Source organism: Somniosus microcephalus, chromosome 14, assembly GCF_052327205.1.
Source record: "Somniosus microcephalus isolate GS21.2 chromosome 14, FLI_Smic_1.0, whole genome shotgun sequence".
In the NCBI taxonomy this organism is placed as follows: Eukaryota; Metazoa; Chordata; class Chondrichthyes; order Squaliformes; family Somniosidae; genus Somniosus; species Somniosus microcephalus.
Genome location: NC_141000.1, coordinates 13,229,874 through 13,254,686, shown reverse-complemented (window position 1 = coordinate 13,254,686; position 24,813 = coordinate 13,229,874).

The following is a 24,813-nucleotide window of genomic DNA, read 5'->3' as shown; positions in this document are numbered from 1 at the left end:
AAGGCTGTCTTGCTGCAGTTGTACAGGGCCTTGGTGAGACCACACCTTGAGTATTGTGTGCAGTTTTGGTCACCTTATCTGAGGAAGGATGTTCTTGCCATGGAGGGAGTGCAGCGAAGATTCACCAGACTGATACCTGGGATGGCAGGAATGACGTATGAAGAGAGATTGGGTCGATTAGGCTTATATTCGCTAGAGTTTAGAAGAATGAGAGGGGATCTCATTGAAACTTATAAAATTCTAACAGGGCTAGACAGACTAGATGCAGGAAGGCTGTTCCCGATGGTGGGGGAGTCCAGAACCAGGGGTCACAGTCTAAGGATAAGGAGTAAGCCATTTAGGACTGAGATGAGGAGGAATTTCTTCACCCAGAGAGTGGTGAACCTGTGGAATTGTCTACCACGGAAGACAGTTGAGGCCAATTCATTAAATATATTCAAGAAGGAGTTAGATATATTTCTTAAGGCTAAGGGGATCAAGGGATATGGGGAGAAAGCAGGGACAAGGTACTGAATTTGGATGATCAGCCATGATCTCATTAAATGGCGGAACAGGCGCGAGGGGCCGAATGGCCTGCTCCTGCTCCTATCTTCTATGTTTCTATGTTTCTATCTAACCCTATCAACATATCCAGCTATTTTTCTTCTCCCTCATGTACATATCTAGTTTCCCCCTAAATGCATCTATGGTATTCGCCTCAATGACTCCTTGTGGTAGCAAGTTCCACATTCTAACTACTCTCTGAGTAAAGACATTGCTCCTGAATTCCTTATTCGATTCATTAGTAACTATCTTATCATTAGTTTTGAACTCCCGTACAAGTGGAAACATCTTCTCTGTGTCTACCTTATAAAAGCCATTCATCATTTCAAGACCTCTATTAGGTCACCCCTCAGCCTTCTCTTTTCTGGAGGAAAGAGCTCCAGCCTGTTCAGTCTTTCCTGATAGATATAATCTCTCAGTTCTGGTATCATCCTTGTACATCTTTTTTGCACCTTCGCCACCCTTTCAGTAATATGGAGCCCAGAACTTTGCCCATTACTCCAAGTACAACACATTACTCCAAATATATGTAACGTAAAAAGTAGATAAGAAATAATACTGAATAGGGGAGAAAAACTATAAAAATTCAAATAGTAAACATTGAAAAAAAGAGAATAAGAAAGAAATGATAGGGTAAATAAGACACATGCAGGACATAAATAACTTCTTTTTAAACTTTCTGATGGTGAAATTCTTTCTTGTGCACTAACAATTAATTCCAGCCACGTTACTTTTAGTTTTTGCAATTTGGAATGAACTGGCGGGAACAGCCAATTTTGATTAGAATGACTCCTGCGAGATGGAATGTGTTTCAACGGATGCACAACTGACAAGCCAATCAGAGTGCAGCAAAGCCACTTCTTATGCTGTTAGAGGCACTTGAGCTAAACCTGTCTGTCTGTCCACGCTGCTGTGCGGAGCACATGCTTCAATGCTTTCTGTTCTGACTAGTTTTGCTGCAAATGTGGAAACCCCACTAATAACAGCAACGGTGGTGTTTTGCATTTATACAGTGCCTTTAACATGAAAAAAAAAAAATCCCAAGGAACCTCACAGGGATCGGAATAAGGAAAACGGAGGCTGAGCAGGAAGGCAGAGACTGGGAGGATGATTGAAGAGATAAGATTTGAGAAGGTTTTTAAAGGAAGAGAGAGAGAGAGAGAGGGGGATGTTTAGTTTGGGAATTCCCAAAATTAGTGAGGGCAATTTTAACCTAACTCATCGGGCGAGAAATGGGCGGGTTTGGGCCAGTGGCCCATTTTACACCTGCCTGATTTTACTCTCCATCGGCTTAGCGTAAAATCAGGCAGGGTGTAAAACGGGCATCCCATTTCAATCCACCTCAACCCTGATAAAAATCCCTCTAGAGCTTGAGCAGTTGGAGGCACTGCTGCCAATGGTAGGACAAAGGGAGGAGAGATGTAGAAAAGACTAGAGTCAGGGGTATTCAGGAGGGGGCTATGGGTCAGATGGAGATTACAGATTGAGTGCGGCCTTGGAGGAATTTGAAGAGGGGGATTAGGATTTTTCACTCAGTACATTGAGTATAGGGAACCAATACAGGCCCATGAGATGGGGTGATGGGCGAGTGAGACTGATCTGGTACAGCATGTGTATGGCAGAGTTTCCGACAAGTTGGAGTTTATGGATAATGGGAGGCCAGAAAGAAAGAAAGAACTGTGTCTGGAGTTAATAAAGTCATGGCTGAGTGTTTCAATGGTGCAGTAGGCTGAGGTGGGGGCAGAAGCAGGCAATGCTGCAGAGATGCAGATAAATGGTCTTTGAGATGGAGAGGACACAGAGTCTGAAGCTCAGCTCAGGGTTGAACAGGATACCAAGGTGGCAAATGGTCTGGGTCAGCCTGAGAAGTGGCCGGGAAGTGGCTGGTAAATTAATGGCTGGGAAGGAAGCAGAGTTTTGTGGTGAAAGCCATAAGTGACTTCAGTCTTGCCAGTGCTGAGCTGGACAAAGTTGTGATGGAGAGGAGCAAGGAACAATCTAGAGTGGAACTTCTAAACTGGAATAGGGCTAACTTCAATGGGATGCGAAAGGATCTAGCCAGGGTAAAATGGAACCAAAGACTGACAGGAAAAACTGTAACAGAACAATGGGTGATCTTTCAGGAGGAGATGTTCCAAGTACAAGCTAGGTACATTCCAACAAGAGGGAAGGGTAACGGAACCAAAGCAAGGCTCCTTGGATGATGAGGGAGACAGAGAAGATGATGAAACAAAAAAAGAGGGTGTATGATGCATGTCAGGTGAATTCTTCAAGGGAGAACCAGACCAAATACAATAAGTTGAGAGAGGAAGTGAAGATGAAAGTAAGATTGGCAAAGAGAGAATATGAGAGTAGAATGGCGGTTAACATAAAAGGGAACCCAAAAATCTTCTACTGGCATGTAAACAGTAAGCGGGTATTAAGAGGCGGAGTGGGGCCTATTGGAGACAAAGAAGGTAATATATGCTTAGAGGCGCAGGGCAAGGCTAGAATACTCAATGAGTACTTTGTATCGGTGTTTACTAAGGTGGTGGATTCTGACAAAATATCGGTAGAAGTGGAAAAGGTAGAAGCAATGGAAGGGGTGAAAATTGATAGACAGGATGCACTAGAAAGGCTGGGTATGCTTAGAGTGGACAAGTCGCTGGTCCAGATGGCTTGCATCCCAGGTTGCTAAGGGAATTGGGGGAGGAGATAGTGGAAGGGCTTGCCATAATTTTCCAATCTTCCCTAGATGCGAGGGAGATGCCTGAGGATTGGAAAGTGGCAAATGTGACACCATTGTTCAAGAAAGGGTGTAAGGACAATCCTAGTAACTACAGGCCAGTCAGTTTAACATCAGTGGTGGGTAAAGTTTTAGAAACGATAATCAAGGAAACAATTAACAGGCATTTGGAGAGGTTTAAGCTAATTAAGGAGAGTCAACATGGATTTGTAAAAGGCAGATCGTGTTTGACTAATCTAATTGAATTTTTTTGATGATGTAACAGAGAGGATTGATGAAGGGAATGCAATGGATGTTGTCTACATGGATTTTCGGAAGGCGTTTGACAAAGTACCACATAGAAGGCTGGTTAACAAAATTGAGGCTCATGGAATAGGTGGGTCAGTAGGATCTTGGGTAAGGAATTGGCTTAAGGACAGAAAACAGCGAGTTATGGTAAATGGTTGTTTTTCAGACTGGAGGATGGTAGACAGTGGTGTTCCCCAAGGGCCAGTGCAGGGGCCACTGCTTTTTATTATATATATATGACCTGGATATTGGAATACAGAGTAGAATTTCTAAATTTACCAATGGCACCAAACTTGGGGGTGTGGCAAACAGCGATGATGATATTAATCGACTGCAACAGGACATAGAAAGGCTCGCAGAATGGGCAGACAAATGGCAGATGGATTGTAATACAAAGAAGTGTGAGGTGATGAATTTTGGCAGAAGGAACAGGGAGAGGCAATATACACTTAATGGCACAGTTTTAAAGAGTGTGCAGGGACAGAGGGACCTGGGAGTTAATGTGCATAGGTCCCTGAAGGTGGCAGGACATATTGAGAGAGTAGTTAGCAAAGCATATGAGACCTTGGGCTTCATAAATGGAGGTATTAAGTACAAAAGTAGAGAAGTTATGCTGAACCTTTATAAAGTGCTGGTTAGTCCACAACTGGAGTATTGCATCCAGTTCTGGTCACCGCACTTTAGGAAGGATGTGAAGGCCCTTGAGAGGGTGCAGAGGAGATTTACCAGAATGGTTCCGGGGATGGGGGATCTTAGCTACAAGGGCAGGTTGGAGAAGCTGGATTTGTTTTCATTAGAGCAAAGGAGGTTGAGGGGTGATTTGATCGAGGTGTACAAGATTATGATGGGTTTGGATAGGCTAGACGGGGAAAGGCTGTTCCCACTAGTTGATGGTACAAGGACTAGGGGACACAGAGTTAAGCTTTTGGGCAAGCGATACAGGGGGGATGTGGGGAAAAACTTTACACAGCGAGTGGTGATGACCTGGAATTCGCTGCCGATGGAAGTGGTGGAGGTGGAGACACTCAATGTTTTCAAGGTGAGACTGGATAGGCACTTAAGGGGAATAAACTTGCAGGGCTACGGGGATAGAGCGGGGGAATGGGACTGACTGGATTGCTCTACAGACAGCTGGCACGAACTCGATGGGCTGAATGGCCTCCTTCTGTGCCGTTATGACTCTATGGGCTCGATTTTCATTGGGCCATGGAGGCGGGCTTAGAGGCGTGCGGGGGGGGAGGGGGGGGGCGTTAAAATTGCAAAAACTGGCAGGCGGGACCCCCCCGCCTGGTTCCCGACTCCGAGCAATTTTAACTCAGTCGTGTCTGATGGTCCCGACTCCGTCCCGCATCCAACAGGTGGGACTGGTCGTTAAGGCCCTTAACAACCACTAAATGGCCTCTATAATACTATTTTGGGAGGCCCTTGTGAATTTAACCCTTTTCCCACATGAAACACACCTGATGGGAAACACGAATGTGAAACCTGGCGGGAGCACTATTGGATTGCTGACTATCAACTGCAGGTCAACCATTAAAGGAGATTTGATCAGCCGTGATTTGCAGGTGGCAGGACTTAGTGGTCTCAGGTCTGGGGCAACTGTTAGAAGGCTTAACTACACCTGTGGAAAGTTGGAGCCTCACACCCATCTCTAGTGTGACCTCCTGGGAAACACCTCTCGCCACCTTCACTCAGCGCTTCCTCAACGGAGGCATATACCAGAAGCATGGGAGCCATTTATTTCCTTCCCATCTGGGCATTAGAGGAGCTCGAGCACCAGCTGCAGCAGCAGCAGAGCCAGGAACAACAGCAGCACCAGCAACAGCAGCAGCAGCATGAGCGCCAGGCTGCTGCTCACCCACCTGAAGCTGCACGGGCCAGAAGGGGCCAGCGCCTGGAAGTGGCTGGCGAGCACCTTGCTGCACATCAGGGGGGCCATGGGGACCCATATAGGCAATGGCAGGCCTACTCAGAAGGACTTCCATGAAGTTCTGGTTTCTCTGTTCAATAGATGCTCATCGCTCCTCAAGAGACGTCATTCTATTCTGAAAAATGACAATTTTTTCCATACCCTGGCAACTAAGCTCCTCCATGGCCTTAGCAATCCTCTCCTCCACCGTAGCCATCCTCTCCTCTACCATAGCCAGCCTTACCATGGAGGTAGCAATCCTTTCCACGGAGGTAGCCATCCTTTCCGTGGTGATGCGTTCATGCGCCAATGACTCCACAAAGGCTCTGCTCATGTTTGCTATGGACTCCGCCATTCGCTCCACACTCGCAGCAGCCCTAGAGACAAAACCTGCCAGAGACTCCTGCACCTGTGCCTGGAGTTCCATCACCTCTGATCTTATGAATGGACCCAGAGGCATAGGGTCGACATGCTGCTGAGCCGAGCTGGCAGAGTCCTGCGCCCTCCGACTAGGACTCCCCACTGCTGTCCCTGTCTCCACAATCTGCTGATGCTCACTTGTGAGCTGTGATACACCAGGTGACAACACTACTCTATGTCCCGAAAGTCCCACCGAGGTGTGAGTGTCTGCGCTGGTGCTGGGTGCGCTGAATTCTGGTGACGCTGTGCCCTCAGAGGTTGCAGCTTCCTCTGAGAAGTCTGGCTGCTCAGCCTCTTCTTCCTGGCTAGGGGGGATGGATGCTTGTGATGGTCCTGTGGGGGAGTAAAGGAAAGAGCCAGAGATGTGATGCAAAGGCTACATGCACATAGCTTTTTGCAGATGCTCATAAGTCCATCTGTTACAGCTTCACAATCATTATCAGCGACTCATGCAATGTCAAAGAGAGAGATGGGAAACTTTTCTGTCACCAGCTTGCTGTGCTACACCCGTCTGTCCGTCCCCTCATCCTCTATTCCCATAATTTCCAGGACGGCCTCCTCCCAGGGGGTCAGGTGCGCAATTGATGCTGTCCCTCCTCCTGTCCTGGCTCGCTCTCTTTTGTTGTGAGCTCGCTTTTCCTGCAATGAGGGAGACAAGTGGAGGTTGAGTGAGAATGAAGGAGTGAGTGTAGAGATTGCACAGCATAGATACTTAGAAGGAGACAAAGATGGAGTGAGGTTGCAATACCAAGGGCCCTCCCTGTGTGTTGTCAGTTGTGTTCAAAGCATCAGAGTGATAGGGAGTGTGAGGGCTGCATGGTGGAATAGTTATGTGAATGTGAGCATAGAGAGAGAGGGAATGGGTAAGGGTGCATGGATGTCAGTGTCAAGTGGGATGTGGAGGAAGAGATTGCTAAAGCTGAGTGCTGGTGAGGAAAGGCAATGGGGATCAGATTGAGGGTGATGGGAAATTCATACTCACTTTTCCAGTGCGCTGAAGGTCATGAAATCTTTTCCCGCACTGTATCCAGGTTCTGCGGGTGACTCCCAAGGAGTTGACCTCCTCAGCCACCTGCATCCACACTGCCTTGGTCTGAGTGGGAGGCCTCTTCCTCCCTGATGAATGGAACAGGACCTCCCTGTTGGCCCTAGCCCCATCCACTAATGCCTGCGGTGCCACCTCGTCAAAGCGAGGAGCTGATCTGGCCCTCCTGTTTGTCATATTTGCTGCAGCTCCCTCACACTGCACAGTCAAGAAGCTTGGCAGTCTGCAGAAGAAGCAAGGCTTGCTGTGGACCTTAAATGCAGCAGCAATGATGACGTCATCGGAGGGGACTTTCAGTCATGAAAAACCCATTTGCAAAGGCTTCCCACACGTTGGAAATCAATTGGCCAATTGAGTTAAAATTGCATCAATCTCCCATGTCCATTTAGATTCGTGTGGGAAACACGAAATTCGGATAACACGACACCATCCCGCACCGGAGTTAAAATCCCCCCCTGTAACTCTTTGGGGTCGATTTTCATTCAGCAGTCGGGAAGGAGGCGGGACTACAACTTTCGGGTTTTAGTCCCGCCTCCATCGAGATGCGGCCAATCCGTGCGATTTTCCCTTGATTGACCTTGTTGAGCCCACCCAGCGGGCTCAGCAGGCCAATTAAGGGCCAACAGGTGACATCACAGACTGAAATTTCATCTGTCAAGACGTGCTGACAGATGAAATATCAGTGTTTCACAGCTGTTTGAAGCTGTCAAACACTGACAGTCTGACTTCTAACCTGAGTCCTTCTACACAGACTCAGTTAGAAGTCTCACCGGCAATGAAAGCTGAAGGCTGTCACTTTTGACAGCTCGCAGCCATTTTGCTTTCAGTGCCGGCTGAGTGATGGACTCCCGAAACCTAGAGGAAGAAAGGCTGTTAAGGCAAGTACAGATAATTTAAACTTCTTTACACACTTTAGACACACCAAACACACTTACCTTTGCACTCATGCACCCATCACTCACCTGAACACCGACATCGCGACCCCTCCAAGTTCTTCAACCCGACGGCCCACCTGCTCTAACCTGGCGTGGTTTGGAGCCGTCGGGAATCCCACACAACACTCCTCAAAATAGGGATTAGGCTAAAAACTGCCTGTTAACTACCTGTTAACAGGCAGTTAATTGGCACTAATCCCTTCCCGCCTCGGGTCGGCGGGTCCCAGTGCGGGGCGGGTACCTGCCTCCTTTGAAACTTACGTGGAGGCGGGTTTTGGGCGGGATGGTGTCGGAACCCCCGAATTCGGGATTTTAGCCCCCCGCACGCCTAAAAGCCCGCCTCACGGCACACTGAAAATCGACCCCTATGACACTATAAGTGTCAGTTTGGCCCAGTGGTAACACTTTCGTGTCTGAGTCACAATGTCATGGGATAAAGCCCCACTCAAGCGACCTGAGCACATAGGCTCGGATTTTGCGGTCAGCGGCGAAGGAACGGCGCTCACCGTTCACCTCGCTGACCGCTGCTTGCAGACTTTTTGCGGGCTCTTGGTCAGAGACTTGCTCGAATCTGGCGTCTAATCCAACGCGGCGCCCTCTACAGGAGATCTGTGGCGTCTGTGAGCAGAGAAACAAACAGCGAGGCTCTTCAACCAATCAGATTAAAGAATCCTCACTGAGACACGCAGGCCGGGATTTTGCTCAGCTCGGCGGGTCCGGTGTGGGCAATGTCGGTGTCAGGTCGCAGCCCACTGCTGCCTCCATCCCAGTCCAATTAAAGCAAGTGGGTCTGGTGATGTCATTCATGCCACGTCATCAGCCAGTTTCCTTAAAGGGACCATGGCCACCTACTTTTGACGTTTGGACTCTTGGTTTTCTACAGCATTGAGGTGCTGCAAACACTGACAATCACTGCTTAGAGGTGCAGGGCTGCACCCAGGTTCTCCCATGACTTCCTCCATATGCTTATGGATGGAGTCACAGCATGCAGGGAGGTCCTCTTCCCTTCCCATGGGCGGAAGAGACCTCCCCAGGAGACCAACGCAGCCTGGTTGCACATTGCACAGGAGGACACAAGCAGGGATGTGGTCAGGAGGACCTGGGTGCAATGGCACAAATCTTTCAAAGATCTCATTAGATCACGAAACATTAGTACAAAGCCATCTCACCCTTATCCTTCATCACATCCCCATCACTCTGCCTTCCCTACCCTACTCCTGCACATCCTTACTCACACCAACTTACCTTGCGCCTCCACCCATCCCTCTCTATCTACATTATCACTTCCCCATCTCACTAGCCACCCCTCACACTCACCCTCATCCGAGTGCAATCATACCAACTAACAACACACAAGGGTAGCCATTTGGATGTTATATCCAATGTCCATGTAAAGTTTCTGTTAATGTGGTGTCAAACATTGAAACCTTTATTTTCAACACTTTGCGTTCTTGGACAGATTTGTGTGTACCTTTGGAAGTGGCTTAGTGAGTCGCAGAGAATGGTGAGACAGAATGGTACCCCCCGCAGTGGTGATGAGTGTGAAAGGAATGTCTTGGGCATTGTAGGGATGCTTTATGGTGTAGGTGTGGGGTGGTGCCAACCTGGCGCATCACGCGGCAGCCAAGGTGTACAGCGTCAAATGAAGTAAATGTGGCCATGGTGAGGCCAAGCCTGGCCTCCCGGGCAGCAATGTGGTCAGGTGTTGATGCCCTCTGTCCTGTGCAGCATCAGGTGATTGCTGAGAAGGTTGGTGTTGTTGTTGGTGCTGCTGGTGTGCCTGGTGATGCTGGTGTTGGGGCTGATCATGGTCGGATTCTGAGGACCAAGGTGAGACAGTATAAATGGCACCCATGTTGATGGAGTAGATGGCCGGTGAATTTAAGATGACAGGCGCATTCTGTTACTGGTGAGAGAGTTCTGCCAATGAGGTGAGAGTGGAAAGTGTAAAGCCTGCAGAATCTGTGCTGGAAATGGACTGAGAAACTGCTTGTGGCTGAGGAAAGTGATGAACAGTCAGGTGGGAGCTTTTACTGTACATTTGAAGCTGTCAAGTAATCAACTGGAGCAATGGCCACTGAACTCACGCCTTAGGTTGACAGACGTGGTCCCCGAACAATGTGGTTCCCATGGTCATGAAGTTAAAGTTAAAAAGTAAGTTAAAAAAGTCTGTTAAGTACATTATAATGAGTTTAATTGGGTCGCCCACTGCTGCCTGTCGGGTCTGCTTAGCGCTGACAGACCCGACATTGGGAAAGGCGCATTGCAGCGGGTTGACACCTTCCCACCCGACCCGCCACTGATCCTGCCCACTGACAACTCGGAAAATTCTGGCCGCAGAGTCTAAACCAGGAACTTACATAAGAAGTAGGAGCAGGAGAAGGCCATACGGCCCCTCGGGCCTGCTCCGCCATTCAATAGGATCATGGCTGATCCGAACCTAGACTCACGTCCACTTCCCTGCCCACTCCCCGTAACCCCTAATTCCCTTATCAGCTAGGAAACTGTCTATCTCCGTTTTAAATTTATTTAATGTCGCAGCTTCCACAGCTCTCTGAGGTAGCAAATTCCATAGATTTACTACCCTCTGAGTGAAGAAGTTTCTCCTCATCTCAATTTTGAAAGGGCAGCCCCTTATTCTAAGATTATGCCCCCTAGTTCTAGTCTCACCCATCAGTGGAAACATCCTCCCTGCATCTTCCCGATCAAGCCCCCTCACAATCTTATATGTTTCGATAAGATCGCCTCTCATTCTTCTGAATTCCAATGAGTAGAGGCCCAACCTACTCAACCTTTCCTCAGAAGTCAACCCCCTCATCTCCGGAATCAACCGAGTGAACCTTCTCTGAACCGCCTCGAGAGCAAGTATATATTTTCTTAAATATGGAAACCAAAACTGCACGCAATATTCCAGGTGTGGCCTCACCAATACCCTGTATAACTGAAGCAAGACTTCCCTGCTTTTATACTCCAACCCCCTTGCAATAAAAGCCAAGATTCTGTTGGCCTTCCTGATCACCTGCTGTACCTGCATACTAACCTTCTGTGTTTCATGCACCAGGACCCCCAGATCCCTTTGTACTGTAGCACTTTGCAGTTTCTCTCCATTTAGATAATAACTTGCTCTTTGATTTTTTCTGCCAAAGTGCATAACCTCACACTTTCCAACATTATATTGCATCTGCCAAATTTCTGCCCACTCACTTAGCCTGTCTATGTCTTTTTGCAGGTTTTTTATGTCCTCCTCACTCACTGCTTTCCCTCCCATCTTTGTATCATCGGCAAACTTGGATATGTTGCACTTGGTCCCCTCCTCCAAATCGTTAATATAGATTGTAAAGAGTTGGGGTCCCAGCACTGACCCCTGCGGAACACCACTAGTTATTGATTGCCAACCCGAGAATGAACCATTTATCCCAACACTCTGTTTTCTGTTAGATAGCCAATCTTCCACCCATGCCAGTATATTACCCCCAATCCCGTGATTTTTTTATCTTGTGCAGTAATCTTTTGTATGGCACCTTGTCAAATGCCTTTTGGAAGTCCAAATACACCACATCCACTGGCTCCCCTTTATCCACCCTGTTTGTTACATCCTCAAAGAATTCGAGCAAATTTGTCAAACATGACTTCCCCTTCATAAAACCATGCTGACTCTGTCCGATTAAATTATGCTTATCCAAATGTCCTGTTACTGCTTCCTTAATAATGGACTCCAACATTTCACCAACCACAGATGTTAGGCTAACTGTTCTATAGTTTCCAGCCTTTTGTCTACCTCCCTTTTTAAATAAGGGCGTTACATTAGCAGTTTTCCAATCTGCTGGGACCTTTCCTGAATCCAGGGAGTTTTGGAAAATTACCACCAATGCATCCGCAATCCCTACCGCTACTTCTTTCAAGACCCTAGGATGTAAGCCATCAGGTCCAGGGGATTTATCCACCTTAAGTCCCATTATCTTACTGAGTACCATCTCCTTAGTGATTTTAATCGTGTTTAGCTCCTCCTCCCTATAGCCCCCTGTTTGTCCAGTGTTGGGATATTTTTAGTGTCCTCTATTGTAAAGACTGATACAAAATATTTGTTCAGCGTTTCTGCCATCTCCATGTTCCCCACTACTAATTTCCCGGTCTCGTCCTCTAAGGGACCAACATTCACTTTAGCCACTCTTTTACTTTTTGTATAACTGTAGAAACTATTGCTATCTGTTTTTATATTTTTTGCTATTTTACTTTCATAACCTATCTTCTCTTTCTTAATTAATCTTTTAGTTATTCTTTGCTGGCTTTTAAATGCTTCCCAATCTTCTATCCTCCCACTAGATTTGGCTACTTTATATGCCCTTGTTTTCAGTCGGATATTATCCTTTATTACTTTACTTAGCCACGGATGGCTATCTTTTCTTTTACGCCCCTTTTTCCACAGTGGAATATATTTTTCTTGAAAGTTGTGAAATATCTCCTTGAATGTACACCACTGCTCATGTACTGTCTTAGAACACTGGTTTACTTCACAGTGAATAGATTTTTTATGTTGGAAAAATAAATTACACTTAATCCACATTCAACAGACCAACTTAGCTAGGACAGAGGCATTTTGTTTAGCCCCTTCTTCCGTGTTCACAGAGGCGCTTGTCTCCCTGATGCACTCATCACTGCTCCAGCAACACCTTGCTTGGTCTAGGAGTAGTCTCTTTGCTGCAGCACTATGGGTGGGAGTTGCTAATCTGACAAGAACTATTGCGAGGCCAGGAATTCCCAGCCATTGCATACTCGCAGGGTCTGTGGTTTAAAAAAAGACTTGCATTTCTATAGCGTCTTTCATGACCTCAGGACGTCCCAAAGCGCTTTACAGCCAATGAAGTACTTTTGAAGTGGCGTTATTGTTGTAATGTAGGAAACACAGCAGCCAATTTGTGATAATGACCAGATAACCTATTCTTGTGATGTTGATTGAGGGATAAATATTTTTTTTTCATATTGGCCAGTACACCAGGGATAACTCCCATGCTTTTCTTTGAAATAATGTTGTGTAATCTTTTGCATTCATCTGAGAGTAGACGGGGCTTCAGTTTAACGTCTCATCTGAAAGACGGCACCATCTGACAGTGCAGCATTCCCTCAGTACAGCACTGGAGTGTCAGCTTACTCAAGTATCTGGGGTGGGACTTGAACCCATGACCTTCTGACTCAGAGATGAGAGTGCTACCCACTGAGCTACAGCTGACACTATTCATTCAGTTTTAATGATATAACATGGTGACTTTAAATCATATACAGAAAGTAAAATAAAGATTGGGAAAGACAGATTGGATTAAGAGAAAAAGATAAAAGAAATAGACAAAAGTAAAAAATAAGGATGTTAATTTAAAAAAAATCTAAAACACTAATTAATTTCTGAAGGAATGGGCCTCCATACTTGTAAAATGATATTTTCAGGGCCGGAGATGTTGTTTCTCAGTAATTATCACTTATCATGCCGTTAAAAATTCACTTACTCCTGATTGCAAAAGCCCCAACTTTTTCTGCTGTGTTTAGAGGTAACTAGTAGGCAATACCGCAGCTTCACGCCATTGCATTGATTTCCGTGCCGAGTCTATCAGCGAGGATGGTTACAGTGCACACTGTGGAGGAGCAGGGTAACTTGGACAGCAGCTTCCGGATATCCGTGTTTAATTGCGCACGTGCAGACCCTGGAAGTTGCTGTCCGATTTATTCCGTTATGACGGTGAGCGCTGATAGCCTGTTGAAAGTGTCATCTTTCGGATGAGATATTAAACCAAGGCCCCCATCTGCTTGTTTAGGTAGATGCAAGAGGCACTAGTCAAAGGAGAGCAGGGATGTTTTCCCTCAATCAGCAACTCCAAAAACAGATTATTTGATCATTCATCTTATTGCTGGCTCTAAGACCTTGCTGTCTGCAAATTGGCCACTGTGTTTGCCTACAAAACAGCAGTGACTGCACTTCAAAAGTAGCACATTGGACCATCCTGAGAACATGAAAGGTGCTATATGAATGTAAGTTCTCTGTGTCCAAGAATGGATGTCAGACAAGCTGTCTGACAGCACAAGGAGGTCGAGGGGTTGAGGACTGTGGTGGACAGGTCGCAGCTGGGTATCATTGGAAGTTGACCTCAGGGCGGATCACCAGGAAGAGAAGGGGCCAAGGATTGATCCTTGGAAGCTCCACAGGAGTGGAGATGAGAAGTCATTGTGGGAAATTATGCTGGCTACATTCTGATAGATAGGAATGGAACCATGCAAGGGCAATCTGAAAGAACTGGATGACAGAGGAGGGGTACTGGAGAAGAATGGCACTTTCAATCGTATCAAATGCTTTGGGCAGAATGGCCTGATTCTATGCTGGAAATTCTATGTAATATATCGTCACAATCATAAAGGATGCTGCTCATGACTTTGGTTAAGCCATTTTGCTGCTGTGATAAGGGCAGAAGCTGGACAGGAAGGGTTGGATTTTACCAGCCCTGAGGAGGTGGGTGTGGAGGCGGGACTGCTGGAAAAATTCCCAAAAATGGGAGCGGGTCCCAAACCCGCCTCCAACCAATCTTCCCAGGAGTCGGGTCCCTGAATTGCACAGGGTCCCGACTGCTCGAGGTGGGAATAGGATTACAGCCACTTAACTGCCTATTAACAGGTAGTTAAGAGGCTTTTTCCCATTTTTCCACTGCTGCTGCAGGCTTCCCAATGTTGGGGAACCCCGCCAGGGTAACTGAGGCGTGATATGGGTCTACTGTAATTTTTGTGTATATATGACAGCTGCAGAAGTGGTTTAAAGGATTCAATGGGACACTGTTGAGTATCAGAGGTAAGGAAAAGTTATGAAACATAGAAACATAGAAGATAGGAGCAGGAGTAGGCCATTTGGCCCCTCGAGCCTGCTGGATCATCAGCCATTCAATGAGATCATGGCTGATGATCCAAACTCAGTACCCTGTCCCTGCCTTCTCCCCATATCCCTTGATCACTTTAGCCTTAAGAAATATATCTAACTCCTTCTTGAATATATTGAATGAATTGGCCTCAACTGCCTTCTGTGGTAGAGATTTCCACAGGTTCACCACTCACTGGATGAAGAAATTCCTCCTCATCTCAGTCCTAAATGGCTTACCCCTTATCCTTAGACTGTGACCCCTGGTTCTGGACTCCCCCGCCATCGGGAACATCCTTCCTGCATCTAGTCTGTCTAGTCCTGTAAGAATTTTATAAGTTTCAATGAAATCCCCTCACATTCTTCTAAACTCCAGCGAGTATAAGCACAATCGTCCCAATATCTCCTCATACGTCATTCCTGCCATCCCAGGTATCAGCCTGGTGAATCTTCGCTGCACTCCCTCCATGGCAAGAACACCCTTCCTCAAATAGGGCGACCAAAACTGCACACAATACTCAAGGTGTGGTCTCACCAAGGCCCTGTACAACTGTAGCAAGACATCCTTGTTCCTGTACTCGAACCCTCTTGCTACGAAGGCCAACATACCATTTGCCTTCTTAACCGCCTGCTGCACCTGCATGCTTACCTTCAGCGACTGGTGCACAAGGACACCCAGGTCTCGTTGCACTTCCCCTTCTCCCAATCTATTGCCGTTCAGATAATAATCTGCCTTCCTGTTTTTGCCACCAAAGTGGATAACCTCGCATTTATCCACATTATACTGCATCTGCCATGCATCTGCCCAATCACCCAACCTGTCCAAATCATACTGGAGTTTCTCTGCATCCTCCTCACAGCACACACGCCCACCCAGCTTTGTGTCGTCTGCAAACTTGGAGATATTACATCTAGTTCCCTCGTCAAGATCATTAATATATATTGTGAATAACTGGGGTCCAAGGACCGATCCCTGCGGTACCCCACTAGTCACTGCCTGCCACTCAGAAAAAGAGCCATTTATTCCAACTCTTTGCTTCCTGTCTGCCAACCAGTTCTCTATCCAAGTCAGTACCTTGCCCCCAATCCCATGTGCCTTAACTTTACACACTAATCTCTTATGCGGGACCTTATCGAAAGCCTTCTGAAAGTCCAAATACACCACATCCACTGGTTCTCCCTTATCTATTCTACCAGTTACATTCTCAAAAAATTCCAGTAGATTAGTCAAGCACAATTTACCTTTTGTAAATCCATGTTGACTTTGTCCGATCCTGTCACTGCTTTCCAAGTGCTCTGCTATTACATCTTTCATAATGGACTCTAGCATTTTCCCCACTACCGATGTTAGGCTTACCGGTCTATAATTCCCCGTTTTCTCTCTACACCTTTTTGGAATAGTGGGGTAATATTAGCTACCCTCCAATCCATGGGTACTGTTCCAGAATCTATAGAATTTTGGAAGATGGCCAGCAATGCATCTTATATTTCTAGGGCCACTTCCTTAAGGACCCTAGGATGTAGATTATCAGGCCTTGGGGATTTATCGGCCGGTTATAGACCAGTAAGCCTGACATCGGTAGTGGGGAAAATGCTACTAGAGTCTATTATAAAAGATGTAATAGCAGAGCACTTGGAAAGCAGTGACAAGATCGGACAAAGTCAACATGGATTTACAAAAGGTAAATCATACTTGACTAATCTACTGGAATTTTTTGAGGATGTAACTGGTAAAATAGATAAGGGAGAACCAGTGGATGTGGTGTATTTGGACTTTCAGAAGGCTTTCGATAAGGTCCCACATAAGAGATTAGCGTGCAAAATTAAGGCACATGGGATTGGGGGCAAGGTATTGACTTGGATAGAGAACTGGTTGGCGGACAGAAAGCTAAGAGTTGGAATAAACGGGTCGTTTTCCAAGTGGCAGGCAGTGACTAGTGGGGTACCGCAAGGATCGGTCCTAGGACCCCAGCTGTTCACAATATATATTAATGATCTGGACGAGGGAATTGGATGTAATATCTCCAAATTTGCAGACGACACAAAGCTGGGTGGGAGGGTAAGCTGTGAGGAGGATGTCGTGAAACTCCAGCACGATTTGGACAGGTTGGGTGATTGGGCAGAAACATGGCAAATGCACTATAATGTGGATAAATGTGAAGTTATCCACTTTGGTGGCAAAAACAGGAAGGCAGATTATTATTTGAATGGCAATAGATTGGGAGAAGGGGAAGTGCAAAGAGACCTGGGTGTTCTTGTGCACCAGTCGCTGAAGGTAAGCATGCAGGTGCAGCAGGCGGTTAAGAAGGCAAATGGTATGTTGGCCTTCGTAGCAAGAGGGTTCGAGTACAGGAACAAGGATGTCTTGCTACAGTTGTACAGGGCCTTGGTGAGACCGCACCTTGAGTATTGTGTGCAGTTTTCGTCACCTTACCTGAGGAAGGACGTTCTTGCCATGGAGGGAGTGCAGCGAAGATTCACCAGGCTGATACCTGGGATGGCAGGAATGACATATGAGGAGAGATTGTGTCGATTGGGCTTATACTCACTGGAGTTTAGAAGGCTGAGAGGGGATCTCATCGAAACCTATAAAATTCTGTCAGGTCTGGACAGACTAGATGCAGGAAGGATGTTTCTGATGGCCGGGGAGTCCAGAACCAGGGGTCATAGTCTAAGGATAAGGGGTAAGCCATTTAGGACTGAAATGAGGAGGAATTTCTTCACCCAGAGAGTGGTGAACCTGTGGAATTCTCTGCCACAGAGGGCGGTGGAGGCTAGTTCATTAAATATATTCAAGAAAGAGTTGGATATATTTCTTGAGGCTAAAGGGATCAAGGGATATGGGGAGAAGGCAGGGACAGGGTACTGAATTTGGATGATCAGCCATGATCTCATTGAATGGCGGAGCAGGCTCGAAGGGCCGAATGGCCTACTCCTGCTCCTATCTTCTATGTTTCTATGTTTCAATCCCGTCAATTTCCCTAACACCATTTCCCTACAAATACTGATTTCATTCAGTTCCTCCCTCTCATTAAACCCTATGTTGCCCGACATCTCTGGGAGGTTATTTGTGTCCTCCTTTGTGATAACAGAACCAAAGTATGTATTTAATTGGTCTGCCATTTCTTTGTTCCCCATTATAAATTCCCCTGATTCTGACTGCAAGGGACCTATGCTTGACTTCACCAATCTTTTTCTCTTCACATATCTATTGAAGCTTTTACAGTCAGTTTTTATGTTCCCTGCAAGCTTACTCTCATACTCTATTTTCCCCCTCTTAATAAATCCCTTTGTCCTCCTTTGCTGAATCCTAAACTGCTCCCACTCCTCAGGTTTGCTGCTTTTTGTGGCCAATTTATATGTCCTCTCCTTAGATCTTATGCTATCCCTAATTTCCCTTGTTAGCCACGGTTGAGTCACCTTTTTTGTTTTATTTTTATGCCAAACTGGGATGAACAAATTCTGTAGTTCATTCATGCGAACTTTAAATGTTTGCCATTACCTATCTACCGTCAACCCTTTGAGTAACATTCCCCAATCAATCCTACCCAACTCGCGCCTCATACCATCGTAGTTTCCTTTATTTAAATTCAGGACCCTAGTGTCTGATTCAAATACTTCACTCTCCATCTTAATGGCCCAGAACTTGGTGTCGGGGGCTTGCCGCGCGTGCAAGCCCCCGATGTGCACTTACCCGGCGCGCCGACATCTGAAACCTGGCCCGCAGTGGATTTCCTGTCAGTGGCCCGGTTCTGATGTCGGCGCGCTGTGCTAACCTGACCCAGCTGCGTAGTTAGTGCGATGTGCCGGCTGGGATCAGGTGAGCACTGTTCAGCCAATCAGGGAAGGGGAAACTCATTCATAAGTTTGAGAGTAAGAACTATCAAACTCATGAAAAGTACTGCACCCCAAAACACTACTTAAACTTTAAATAAAATTTTAAAAAACATCCCAATCATTAAATTAAGTATAAATAAGTTTAAAAAAATAATTTAAACAATAATTTTTTTTTGGAAAAAAATAAATTTTTAATAAAACGGGTCTAAAACTAAACTTACCTTATTGTAGATTCTTTAAAATAATAAACCTGTGGAAATTTTTTTTCTAAATTGCACTAAAACACCACTTACCTGTAAAAATAAATACTTACGTGTGCTTTTTACAAGCGTAAAGACCGGAGGCCTTTACACATGCGCAAATCCCCCAAAACAGAGGAAATCCAAGACGCACGCGCTGCCCCCTACAGCGCACGCGCTAGCCTCTTCACCTCTTGGGTTAGAGGAGAGGAAATGCCGGTTTTCAGCGCATGCGCTGTGCATGCTGAAAACCGGCACTTCCTCCGGCCAGACGCGTGAGTACCCCTTCCGTACTCACGCGTTTGGGGAGGAATTACTGCCCCATTGAAGAATTCTATCATATTATGGTTGCTCCGCCCCAAGGGGCCTCGCACAACAAGATTGCTAATTATTCCTTTCTCATTACATAATGCCCAGTCTAAGGTGGCCTGGGCCTAGAAATTCGGTGGAGCCCCAAACGGGGCGCCAAGCTCACCTGGGCGCCAGAATTACCGCTGCGAACGGAGCCGTTGCGCCCGCCGGAAATTCAGTTTGAGCACTCCAAGAAGGACGCGGGGCGCTGTTCGAGGCGCCCCGCGTCCCTCTTGGGGCGCTGAAACTGAATATCGCAGCGCAATGTGCCGCTGCGCCACACGCTGCGGCATGGCGTGCTGCGGTACTGCAGGCCTTCCTCCCCTTCTTAAGGGGGAGGGGCCTGCACCAGCGCGATGACCGATCGTGAGTGCCGGCAAAAGAGCCCGGCACCGAGGAGAAGTGCTGGGCTCTCGGGACACAGCCGGTACTGCCCGGGGGGGGGTATCAGGAGGTCGGGGACGGAAGTGCTGGCAGGCGACCGCCGAAAAAAATGGCCACCCTGCACCTCCACCTTAATTTGCGCCACTACCGCCACAGGTAGGCCCCGTGAACCGGGCGCAATTTGCGACCGGCTTTACAGTGGCGGGCACGACCAAATATCACGATCGGGGCGGTAGCGGGGTGCTGCGCACACCAATGACGTCATCGGTGGCGGCGCAGTGCTACAGGCTAATGCCGCCATTAGCTCCCCACTAAATATCGCGGGAGGCGTGGCCAGTGGCGCTAAAGCCACTGAGTGCCCTCTTTAGGTGCTAACTGGTGGCGCAGACCACCAAATTTCTAGGTTCCTCGACATATTGGTCCAGGAAACCATCCCGTATACACTCCAGGAATTCCTCCTCCACAGTATTATTACTAATTTGGTTAGCCCAATCTATATGTAGACTAAAGTCACCCATGATAACTGCTGTGCCCTTATTGCACGCATCTCTAATTTCCCATTTAGTGCCATCCCCAACCTCCGCATTACTGTTTGGGGGTCTGTATACAACTCCCACTAACGTTTTCTGCCCCTTGATATTTCTCAGCTCTACCCATACAGATTCCACATCATCAGAGCTAATATCCTTCCCTACAATTGTGTTAATCTCCTCTTTAACCAGCAATGCTATCCTTCCTCCTTTTCCTTTTTGCCTGTCTTTCCTGAATATTGCATACTCCTGGATGTTGAATGTAATGTTTAATGTGTTTAGATGTTTCGGCAGGTGACAAGCTGTGAAGTGTTTGTGTAGCCTCATCTCATCCAGAGAAGTGACAGATGGCTTCTGCAATCTCAGCTGCAGCTGCCATCTGTTTCACCCTAAGGAGAGAGTAATTGGAGGGTCTGGGTGCAAGGTCTCACCTTTGGACAGTGACAGAGTGGTGCATCTGACTTTAAGAAAACAGGCAAATGAAGCATCATCAACTGACATCATCTGATACCGGCTTTCCCTTAATTGGCCGGCAAGCTGGCAGGGCGGGCTTAACAAGGCCAATCAGGGGAAAATAGCATCTGTTCGTCAGACGTCGCTGGGGGCGGGACTAGAACCCGAAAGGCAGCAGTCCCGCCCCAATGCGCCTCTTCAGGTAAGATCCCAGCCGAAGGATTCAAATAGGGTATTTCAGAACAGATGGATACAGAGGTGGGAGTTAAGGAAACGTGATGACCTTAAAAGAGCAAATGCAGGTCAAAGTTTTTTTTATTCATTCACGGGAGGTGGGCGTCGCTGGCAAGGCCAGCATTTATTGTCCATCCCTAATTGCCCTTCAGAAGGTGGTGGTGAGCCGCCTTCTTGAACCGCTGCAGTCCGTGTGATGAAATTACTTCCAAGTCAGGGTGGTGTGTGACTTGGAGGGGACCTTGTAGATGGTGGTGCCTGCTGCCCTTGTCCTTCTAGGTGGAAGAGGTCGCGGGATTGGGAGGTGCTATTGAAGCAGGCTTGGCGAGTTGCTGCAGTGCATCTTGTATATGGTACACACTGCAGCCACGGTGCGCCGGTGGTGGAGGGAGTGAATGTTTAAGATGGAGGATGGGGTGCCAATCAAGAAGGCTGCTTTGTCCTGGATGGTGTTGAGCTTCTTGAGTGTTGTTGGGCCTGCACTCATCCAGGCAAGTGGAGAGTAGTCCATCACATTGCTGACTTGTGCCTTGTAGATGGTGGAAAGGCTTTGGGAAGTCAGGAGGTGAGTCACTCGTCGCAGAATACCCAGCCTCTGACTTGCTCTTGTAGCCACAGTATTTATGTGGCTAGTTCAGTTGAATTTCTGGTCAAGTTGGGGTAGTAATTTTTGAGGATGGAAGGGTTGGTAGATTTTTTGAAGAATGTGATAATAAAAGTGTCAAAGGGGAGAGATTATGACGATGAGGAAAGGGGATGATTGATAATGTCAGCATGAGGAGGCTGGAAGTGGCAGGAAGGGGTGTTGAGTGGTCAGGATTTGAGTAGATAAGGGATTGCGGGAGCAGGAGATGTGTCTCATGGAAGAAGGCAAGGAAGGAGATGAGGGAGAAAGGGTCTAGGGTGAGTGGAGGTGGGAGTGAGAGGAAGTGGAGGATGTAATGGAGGCAGCTGCATGTATGGTCTCAATCTTGGTGATGAAGCAATTCATGACTTCTTTGCACTTGATGTTTGAGGTGAGGGTTGAGGGGGCAAGGTAGAGGGGGTGTAATCAAATCATGGAAATATGTAAGTAGCTTGAAGTTGTCTTTGCGCTCAAGGGTGATCCTGGAATATTAGGATACACTAATATTCTATACTCCATAAGATTTAAGATACCGTGGGATACGATGCAGGCCCAATTGGCTACAAAGCTAACAATATACCCAAAAGGTCCTGTATTCACTCAGCCCCAGTGTGATAACCCCTTTTACAAATACTAAATTACAGTTGTGTTAAAATTACTTGTGGGAGCACTTTTTTCTGTCCAAAAGATATCTTTTATCAGCAAATTCATAATAGATATCTACCGATTCCTGGAACAGGTTTGTAATTTTTGTAAAGAGGAAATCAGATTACAGACCTTGACAAGAATCATGTGTTAGGAGTGGAAGTATTAGCCTGTCACATAAAGAACATGCAATTAAATTGTGCCATTGAGATCAAGGATGCTTGGTTACATATTTGTGATGTTTGTAAAATCTTCATTATTTTGCACTTATCAATAATGTGACAGGTATGCAAGTATTATTATATCAAACAGGTTTTACTTTTCGTTCCCATATTTTGTACAGCTACGTGGAACCATTATATAAAAAGGACTTGAAACAGAACAACAAAATAACTACTGCTGCAGACAAAGGAGAAAATAGCAGAATATCTAGAAACCAAAAATATAATAATAAATAGTCAGCATGGATTTCAAAAAGGGAAAGTCTTGCTTGACCAACCTAATTGAATTTTTTGAAGAGATAACAGAGAGAGTAGATAAGGGTAATGTAGTAGATGTAATTTATCTAGATTTTCAAAAGGCCTTCGATAAGGAACCCCATAATAGTCTGATGAACAAGGTCAGAGAATGCGGAGTCAGGGGATAAGTAGCAGAATGGATAGCTAGCTGGCTTCAAGACAGAAAGCAGAGAGTAGGGGTAAAGGGTCTGATGTAAGAAAAAGGAGTCTTACCATCAAGTAACTTTAAAGTAAGCTTTAAGTAACTTATAAACACACTATATACAAGAGAGGTCTTTACCATGCCTCTGGTAGAAGCCTCTTACAATACTGAACAGACCAGTATTTATACCAGTCCAACAGGAAGTGACATATGACAGGAAGTGAGGTATGTACACAGTTCATAGTTCACAGTTCACAGGAAGTGATGACATAACTTCCCGGAAGTTATTATTATTATCACATTCTTCCCTCCTGCAGGATTAGGAGGCTGTGGTCTACCTTTTGGTCCACAGCTGCCGAACAAGGAAGAGTCGCACCCGTTTGGATTCCCGTCGTAGAGGGTCGCTGGTCCGCTTACATGCGGTTGGCCATTGGTCAGAGTCTGTGTGGCCTGGATTGCCCTGTGAAGGGTCGGGGAGATCATGGCTTCGAGTACGAGCCCCAATAGGTTCAAAGTCGGACTGCCTCTGTTCAGAGGGAGGTGCAGAGCTGGTCTGTGGCGGATCAGTACTTTCATGCGCGGTACTGGGAGGGTCGCAACCTTGAGTACGGGGTTCTACCGGCACCAAGCTAGTTGGTGTCCGATCAGGATCCTGGAGAGGGGTACCCAATAGGTCCCAAGAGTTTCCTGGTGAAATGCCATCACCCGATGTCCCACTAGGTCCTGGTGGGCAGTGAGCCAGATCCCATAATGATACGGTAGATTCTCGGCCGTCGGAATATCGTATGTTTGCATAGGTGGGGTTGGCATCGGTTAGTTCGACCTCGTCTACGAGAGGGTCATTTTTAGACGTCCGAACGTATCTTCGGAGTAATACAGGTCCAGGAGTAGTTAGCCATGACGGGAGTGATGTCCCATGAGATGAGCGACGCTGGAATCCAAAGAACCGCTCATGAGGTGTAGTATTTGTGGCTGTAGAAAGCAGGGACCGTATAGAGTACAATGCATCCGGAAGCACTGTTTCCCATTGCTGGTCTGGTAGGCCCCGAGATCTTAAAGCGAGACGTACAGAATTCCAGATGATACCGTTATACCTCTCTACCTGCCCATTTCCGATGGGATGGTATGGTGTTGTTTTGCTTGTAGCAATCCCCCGTTCTAAGAGGTAGTCCTTGAGTTCCCTTGACATAAAGGATGGACCCCGATCTGAGTGAATATAAGCCGGCATGCCACAGAGAGAAAATACCTGCTCAAGGCAGCAGATTACTGTAGACGCCAGCATATTGGAGCAGGGGAAGGCAAACGGAAAACATGAATATTCGTCGATCATGGTGAGCAAATATGTGTTCCGAGTTGAAGAGGGCACTGGGCCCTTAAAATCGCTGCTAAGTCGTTGCATCGGTTGGGTTGCATGTATGAGTATACCATCTGAGGGGCGGAAGAACTGAGGTTTTAATTCTGCACAAAGCCGGCATTCTGAGCATATTTTCTTTACATCTCCAGTGGAAAAAGGGAGATTCCATGATCGTACGAAATGTAGCATGCGCGTAACGCCAGGATGACACAATCCATTGTGGACATCCATGAGAGTAGAGGATGACATAGTGGAGCAGAATGCCCATGTGAGAGTGTCCGGGGCCACATTCTCCTTGCCAGGCCGATAGAGAATGGTATAACCAAAAGAGGCCAGTTCCATCCTCCAAAGTTGTATTTTATTATTCTTAATTTTGGTTCGTTTTCGATTATTGAGCATGAAGGCGACTGATCGTTGGTCCGTGATCAATGTAAAGTGCTGGCGAGCTAGAAAATGGTTCCACTTCCGTACTGCCTCTATGATGGCTGTGGCTTCTTTCTCAACCAGAGGATAATGTAGCTCGGCACCTTGTAAGGTCCTGGACATAAATGCTACAGGACGACCTTCCTGATTCAGAGTAGCCGAGATCGCCACCTCCGAGGCATCACATTCAACCACGAAAGGGAGATTCTCATCGATGGAATGAAGAGCCGCTTTCTCCAACTGTTTTTTGAGAAGGTTAAAGGCTGCAACAGCCGCTGTTCCCAGTGGAAATGATCTAGCATGCAGCAAGGGTTGGATTTTGTC